The sequence below is a fragment of the Astatotilapia calliptera genome, unplaced genomic scaffold (genome assembly GCF_900246225.1).
Source record: "Astatotilapia calliptera unplaced genomic scaffold, fAstCal1.2 U_scaffold_39, whole genome shotgun sequence".
In the NCBI taxonomy this organism is placed as follows: Eukaryota; Metazoa; Chordata; class Actinopteri; order Cichliformes; family Cichlidae; genus Astatotilapia; species Astatotilapia calliptera.
Window position 1 is genome coordinate 20,389 of NW_020535777.1, and position 8,018 is coordinate 28,406.

Below are 8,018 nucleotides of genomic sequence, written 5' to 3' on the forward strand. Positions count from 1 at the left end.
TACCCTCACGGGAAAATCGATATCTCTCAATGAGCACACTGTCGCGCTGAGCTAAAGGATCCTGTCTATCCCGCAACATACGCTGAATTCTGAGGACTCTCCTTATCAATCTTGCACCTTCCTCAATGGGTGGCTCGCGTATACGGACAGGACATGGCTGTGACAGACTTCCCAAATCCACCTTCGCTTTTATAGCCGTGGTCTCTCATCTTGATTACACGAAGTAATTTGCAATTACTACTCTGAAATATGAATTACATCTGTAATAATCACATACATGTAATAGAATGTTAATAGTACATTTCCCTTTTTTAGGAAATGACCTGTATGTATCTGTGTGACATCAATAAAAGGATCAAGTGCTGCATTATCTTTAGTTACATTGATGTTATTTATTTATGGTGAAACAGTGGTGGAATATCGCTGTTGCTTTCGTATAAATGAAGCGGACATACCTGCGTGGCCGCGATCTAATCCTGTTTACATAAAGTAAACCTGCTCCCGAGCAGGTTTACGCTTACGGCTCTGTTGCTATGACAGCAAGTCCCGGATGAGCTTCGGGGAACCGAATGATCCAAGATCACGCGAAATCGTCAACAATCTAATCCAGCTAACTTACTTAGCGAGGTACGAAGAACGGGCCCCTGGGCCCTATTTCAGGAAGCCGGTTTAGAAAACTCAGAGTGAAAAACATTAAACGTAAAACATAAACATTGGATTACAGAAACATGAAAACTCGTTAACAGTAGGGCTGCCACAAACGATTATTTTGATATTCGACTAGTCACCGAATATTTTTGCGATTAGTCGACTAATCAGGGCCCTATTTCAGGAAGCCGGTTTAGAAAACTCAGAGTTAAAAATGATACTCAGGGTTGAGTAACCCCGAACTGTCCAACTCGGAATATTCGGTTTCAGAAAGGCTGATAACAAGTAGTTCAATCAACGCGGAGTTGCTTTAACCCCAAGTTAAAGCCCTGATTATTGGAGCACAGATTAAGCGAGTCACCATGGAGACGGAGGGAAAGAAGGCGCGGTCAATGTATTTTACAGCGCTTGACGCCGAAATTCTGATGGCAGCATATGCCGATAACATGCAAATTTTGCAGAAAAAAAGTAACACAGCCCCAGCTGCAAAAAAAAGGGAGCATGCATGGCAAAACATAGCCGACAGAGTCAATGCGTGAGTGTTAATTTAAACATTGATCTAGGGATTTCCACCCATTTAACACGTTATTTTATTATATTTTATTTTTTATTTTATACATTTTATTTTGTGACGTGATGTGAGCACAGGTGCAACCCAACAGGCCCCAAACGTTCCTGGCAGCAAGTAAAAATGAAATATAAAAATATAGTCCAAACAGGTAAGGTGTAATTGTATTATGAGCCATAGTGCTTGGTCTGTTTGTCCCATGTAAATCAATTGCAGTTAGAGGCTACATTAACTTTCTTTCTGTAAGCACTTATTGAAATTATCTGAGCACATTACAAGTACATATTTGCTTACTCTGTATGCTCAAATGTGGCCCGTTATAGCCAACAGAAAAAAAGCAGAGGCCCGAAAAACAGGTGGGGGTCCTCCACCACCACCACTCACAGAGGCTGGCCACTTGGCTTCCACATTTGTGATAATGTTGGCAGCATCACATATGATCTTCACAGTGCAGAGAACACAAATTAGCATCCATTACTATAATGAAATAATTTGTTAGTTTGAAATGCTACAGGGAACTATGTACCTGTACATTAATGCTGTGGAAAGACTTCCTGTTCACATAGTCTCCTTCATTTACTGAAGGAGCAATGATTGGAATGTGAGTGCCATCTGTACAGCCAATCACGCCTGGGAACCGTGAAAATAAATGTAAAATTTAAGTAGTAGTTCAAGTATCACCACATCATGAATTAAGTTTTGTTTATCCTGATACCTGCAATTTTGTGGAATCCCTCTTTGATAAATCTTGTGGGTCTGTGACCGGGGAACACCACAGACGAGTGCAGGAGACGTTTCAGTGCAACTGTAACATTCCTGACTGCCCGACAGACGGTAGCCTTGGAAACGTGCTCAGCGTCACCAATATTATACAGAAAGCTCCCGTTTGCAAAAAACCGAAGTGCAATACAAATAATATGTACAGAACTGAGAGGATGTCCGCGATGTGTCTTATGAGCAATATTAGGCCTGAGGATGTTATTCAAATAAATTATAGATTGTGCTGAAAAACGGTAACGTTCACACAGAAAATCATCAGGAAATGATAAAATGTCCAAACGCGCTCTAATCACTCTCTCCCAGCGGAGAGCTCTGCGGAGAATTTGGGCTTCAACATCTACTGGCTCTTCAAGGAAGGGGCACCCCATGTCTGACACTTCCTACAGTCAGGTTTCCGACACAGAGGCGGAGAACGTCAGGGTTAGTTGAAGTAAACCTGCTAAGGGGCAGGTTAGCTTCACGGAGTGTGTCGTCATAGTGACTCACTCAGAATTAATCTGAACTCACTTTGTGAAACCGAAAACCCAGAGTTTTCGTTAACTCAGGGTATACTTACTCAGAGTTTGCACTAAACCGGCTTCCTGAAACAGGGCCCGGGCAGAGCTCTTTGAGCTTCTCGTGCATGAGGGAGAGAACTGGACAAAACTCATACTGGAGACATACAAACACAGATGTGTTTGTATGTGTGGGGGTCAAGATGTGACCCCATAAAACACTTCCCTAAACCTGCAGTCCAGCTATTGTTGGGATTTAAATATATATTCTTAATTCTTATTTTCTCATTATATTTTTTTTATTTATTTTAATATGAGATGCCTTCAGAAACTGAGCTCAGAGGAGACAAGACTAGGTTAAGGCATAAAACAATAAAAGAAGGTATGACCTCTCTCATGATCCCAAGTTGTGTGTGCATGCCAGAGCACTCTGGAAGGCACACAGAGTCTTTACAGACTACTAAGGATCAAACCTCTATCATCACGATTATAAAACTCTAAGCATATATGAGTAAATATTTCTAAGCATAAATGACAATCAACAATATTAACCTTACAATTGGCATCAGGGATTTACTTTTAGGCAATAGGGCAGTTTTACTTGCTGCTCGGCAAAAACATATTTATGTTACAGTTTTTTTCAGCTAAGAAGAGCTTAAAGACTCTCAGCTTTTATACTCAAGCCCCTGTAAATAGTTGGACAAAAAAATAATTTTCTCAGAAGTGTTCATGTTCATGTTCCTTTATTCACAGATTATTTCACAGATAGAGACTGAATAACATTTGTAACCCGGCACTTTGCAAAAACCAATGACTTTCAATAAGTATTGTATTATTTTAAAAGTCGGAATATAGTATAAATACTATGCCTAACCAGAAACTTGTGACTTTTATTAAAAAAAATATTTTTAAAAAAATTGATCGTTTAAATGCATTTATCTTTAAATAGTTTTTGTCATTAACCAAAATGCAGTGAGTTTATTTTCGAAATGTAAAACCTGTCAAACCCGTTTATGGTGTGAACAAAGCGGACATTTTATGACGCAGTATTTTAAAGCAGAGTCAGACATCAGAATCTAGAAACTATCAACTACATGTAGGTAAAAGACTAACTTGTGACTTTTTTTTAGCTTGTGCTGTTTCCATGAATACAAAGACAAATTGTTAAAGGAGGAAACAAAGCAAACTTACAGTTTCTTCACACACCAACAAGCTCCGCTCCACACCTGGACACTAAACACGGACACACAGGTGAGCTGCTTCCGGGAAGGAGGCGGGACTCCAGCTGAAGCTCACAGGTGGGAGGGGCTCAGCTCTGTGTGTGCTGATGTGTTAACTTTAAAAATATGCCGTCTGACTGCTCAGACTGAGTCAGAGTAAAGTTCACATGCTGACGTGTGGAGACATGAAACCTTGTTGTAGCTGCAGGTGTGAACACACTGATCCCAGATCAGCTCTGCTGTATTTGTAACATGAACATTTCTGCTGCAAAGCTTCAAATGTTCAGCATGTTTCTTTGTTTCCAGTCTATAGATCCAGTCACACTTTCTACCTTCACCTGTGCAGTAAAGACTGAGAGCAGAGCTGAAACCAAGCGTCCAATCAGGGAGCAGCATCAACACCTGAGCTTCCTTCAGACTCTGTTATTGAAGATGTTGTTGGTACAAAGTTCATCTGCTGCTCACATGAATCCTGTGATGAAAGCTTTGTTTCACTGAAGGTTTCTTCAAAGCTCATTTCAACCTGTTGAAGTCATGAATGAAAGTGCAGACTGAGAGTGGATCACATGATGTTTGAGGTGTGTCATGTGACATGTTCAGTATTGTCACACATGTCTAGATTGTCCCTGATATCATAACTGCTCAAACACTGATGATTATATTTGAAGAATTATTACTGATGGCAGCAAAGTTTGAATTGAGCTCTCTGTCTGTGCGGATTTGTCGCCCTCTGGAGGTCAAAACACAAACTGCACGATGTCACTGGTTACAGTGACATCATGCAGATATATATACATATATATACATATATATATATATATACACACATATACATATATCACTGACTTTCAGCTTGTTGTGTTTGTGGATATATGACTGACTTTAATTATTAAACATTCGCACATAAATAAGTGACGTCATATTCAGTACTTTTGACAGTTCACTCTTCAGCTGCTCCATCTTATTAGGGAAATTCCATGTACATAAATGTAAATTTCAAAACTCAACCCCATCATTTAATTTGTTTTTGATTGAAATTGAATATTACTTAAACTCTCTTAAATTAACTTCCAATAAAAAAGGTTTATCATTGATTTAAATTCATTCAGAAATGTTTAACGAATGAGCTGTCACAATTTTCAAGTACAAAGTTGTTATGAAGTCTGTCACATTCCCCCCCTTTTTTTCTTCTTTTTTTCTCCTTTATTTATTCATCCTTCTTATTTCATTGTACTGTATATTGTTACTCTTATTTGCCTTGTATGTCTACTGTACAAACTGGAACTGGAATGACTGACTGTTCACTTTATAATTTCAATAAAGTTTGGGGGAAAAAAAAGAAAATCTCTTCGGCCACTCCCTTCTGCCGTATTTTGCGGCAAAATTATCCACACCCACCGCTGCGCTATGAATTGTGAGATATATGGGACCACGAAGCGTGCGCCGGACCACGCTTGATATTTGGGGAAATCGACAGCGCATTTGGAGTATGCATTTGAAGTACACTTCGAATTGGGACAGCCGTCGTCGCGTGGCGGTGACGTAACCGCACTTAAAATGCGTACTTCAAGCATGCAGACCCTGAATTGGGACAGAGCCATCAAGCCATCCTGTCACACTGAGCATGTGCAAACACAGCAGCCAACATTCTGTTACACTGAGCATGTGCAAACACAGCAACCAACATCCTGTCATACTGAGCATGTGCAAACACAGCAACCAACATCCTGTCATACTGAGCATGTGCAAACACCACTCTCAGCTTCCATCACTCACAAGCTCCACCCTCCACTTAAAAGCCCAGAACAAAGCTTGTGACCAACACAGCACAGACAGAGGTGATGTTCACGCTCTGTTTCTGGGTGGGAAACTCACCTGTGGGTGTGGCTGTTCCTCCCCTACAATCTCTGATGTCACAGCTGCTAAATTAGACTGAACTGAAGCCAGACTCAAACAGAAAACATCCCCAAAGACTCTGGACCCAAAATATATGTTCCACCACCACGCTGCAATGCATCTTGGGATAGGGTGGGCCCACCTGTGCTTCAAATCCAGGGAGAAGGTGGACACGTTTGTGGGAGGCTAGGATTCTGGACGCCCTTTGCGGCCACACTGTGATGTCATTGTCCTTCAGAGGAAGCAGAGGCTGAATTTAAATACACCTGCTGACTTCATGTGTTCTGCTCTGACAGCTGCCATGTGTCACAGCATGGATAATAAATCCATCAAACTTCACTCAGCTCTAATAACACCATCAGTGTTTGATGTCCAGAGGATTCATCAGCTTTAACCATGATAGAAGCAGGAAGTTAAGATATAAATCCTCAGCACCATCCACAAGCATTTGCATTATTTGCAAAGAACATGGAGAACATCGGTGTATGAACGCAGCAGTATTCGTGTATATTGAAACACCTGCATTAGGAAAACAACATTTACAGCTACATTTACCAGAGGATCACAGACCCGTAAACACAAGAGAGATAAACATGTTTGTGAACACAGGTTTGTTCTTACAGATTTATGACTTAATGCCAAACTATTCTGATCTCATTTTAAAATGAAACATGTCCATGTAATGACTGCATTAACCTGATGGGCCTGAGGTCAAGTTTAGGATATATTGTTCATTTCTTCAAAAGATATTTCAGATTGGTCGTACCTGATAAGTAGAAAAAGTAAAAATTATCTTTGAATGGTGTTTTTCTGTTTATTTATTTCTAAATGCTTGGACTGGCCAAAATGAAAAGGATTAGCAACGAGTATGTAACACTGGTGGTGCAATAATAGTAATGGGCATGTAAGACCTGTTAGTGCTACTTCTTGCCTTCGTTGCCTGTTGTACGGCAGTATAGTTACCTTTAACCACAGTACGAGGACAGAAGGGAAATATGGACCAGATCAAACAGGTTCTAGATTTGTAGGAGCTAAGGGTGTATGACAACAGAGGACTTGTACACAGTAGGTGTAGAAAACACAATTGCATTTATTAGCAATTATTAAAGTTGTGCACATTTAACAAAAGTAGAGTGCGCTTCTTGAAAACAGAATAAAATAAAATTAACCCCACAAATGGTCGACCCAAGGATATATTGTCTTTTGTGTCTTTTTTAAAGTCAATTTCAGTCTTTCAATGTTCAATAGTCACTCAGTGTGTTTGTAACCAGTCGGGTTACAATCTACCAGTTCATCCGGCTCTTTGGGCTGGGCTCGCCATCCAGTACTGGAAAAGGGATCCTCGATTCTTCTCAGGTCCTCAAAACCAATCCAATCCAAATAAGCAAAGGGAAAAAACCTGACCTGGGGACCAGGCCAGAACACAGTAGTTCAACATTTAAGCTATCATGCCTGTAACTTATTATTACTACTGGTTGCTTGTAGTGCTTCTAAATTTCTTTCAAAATATTCTATGTTGTACAACAAATTATTCTCATTTCAAAGGGAAAAAGTGCATAGGAAATACACATTTAAAACAATACTAAATAGCTCAGCAGTGCATTAAAAATACACATTGGCTTGAGACTTATCAAGTTTCAGCTAAGTACAGTGCAGGTGAAGGCACTTAATTTTACGTTGCTAATACTTAATTGTGCAGAACTATAATTAGCACCATGAGAAAAGTGAACATGTGCTACAAGTGAAAAACCTGGGTGTTATTTTTGACTCTGAGCTTGGTTTTATCCCACATATTAAACATGTAACTAAAATTGGATTTTATCATCTAAAAAATATAGCCAGAGTCCGCCCTATTCTCTCTCGGGCCAACACGGAGATGCTGATGCATGCTTTTATTACCAGTCGCATTGATTACTGTAATGCCCTGCTCTCTGGTCTTCCTAAGAAGAATATTTCAACTTTACAACTCTTGCAAAACTCGGCAGCTCGTGTGCTGACGAAGACCAGAGGGCGGGCCCACATTACACCGGTTTTAGAATCGCTGCACTGGCTCCCCGTGTGTTTCAGGATCGATTTTAAAGTTCTTTTATTGGTTTTTAAATGTCTTAATGGTCTTGGGCCTTCCTATCTCTCAGATCTGCTTTTACCATACGAACCCTCGCGGACCCTGAGGTCCTCTGGTACTGGCCTTTTGATTGTCCCTAAAGTCAGGACACATACTCACGGAGAGGCAGCGTTTCAGTGGTATGGTCCTCGTCTGTGGAACAGCCTGCCGGAGGAGCTCAGGGCCGCAGAGAACGTACATGTTTTCAAGAACAGGCTCAAGACCCACCTTTTTAATTTAGCTTTTACTTAGCGTTTATTTATTTTATGCTTATTTATTCTATCCTGTTATTCTATTATTAATTTAGG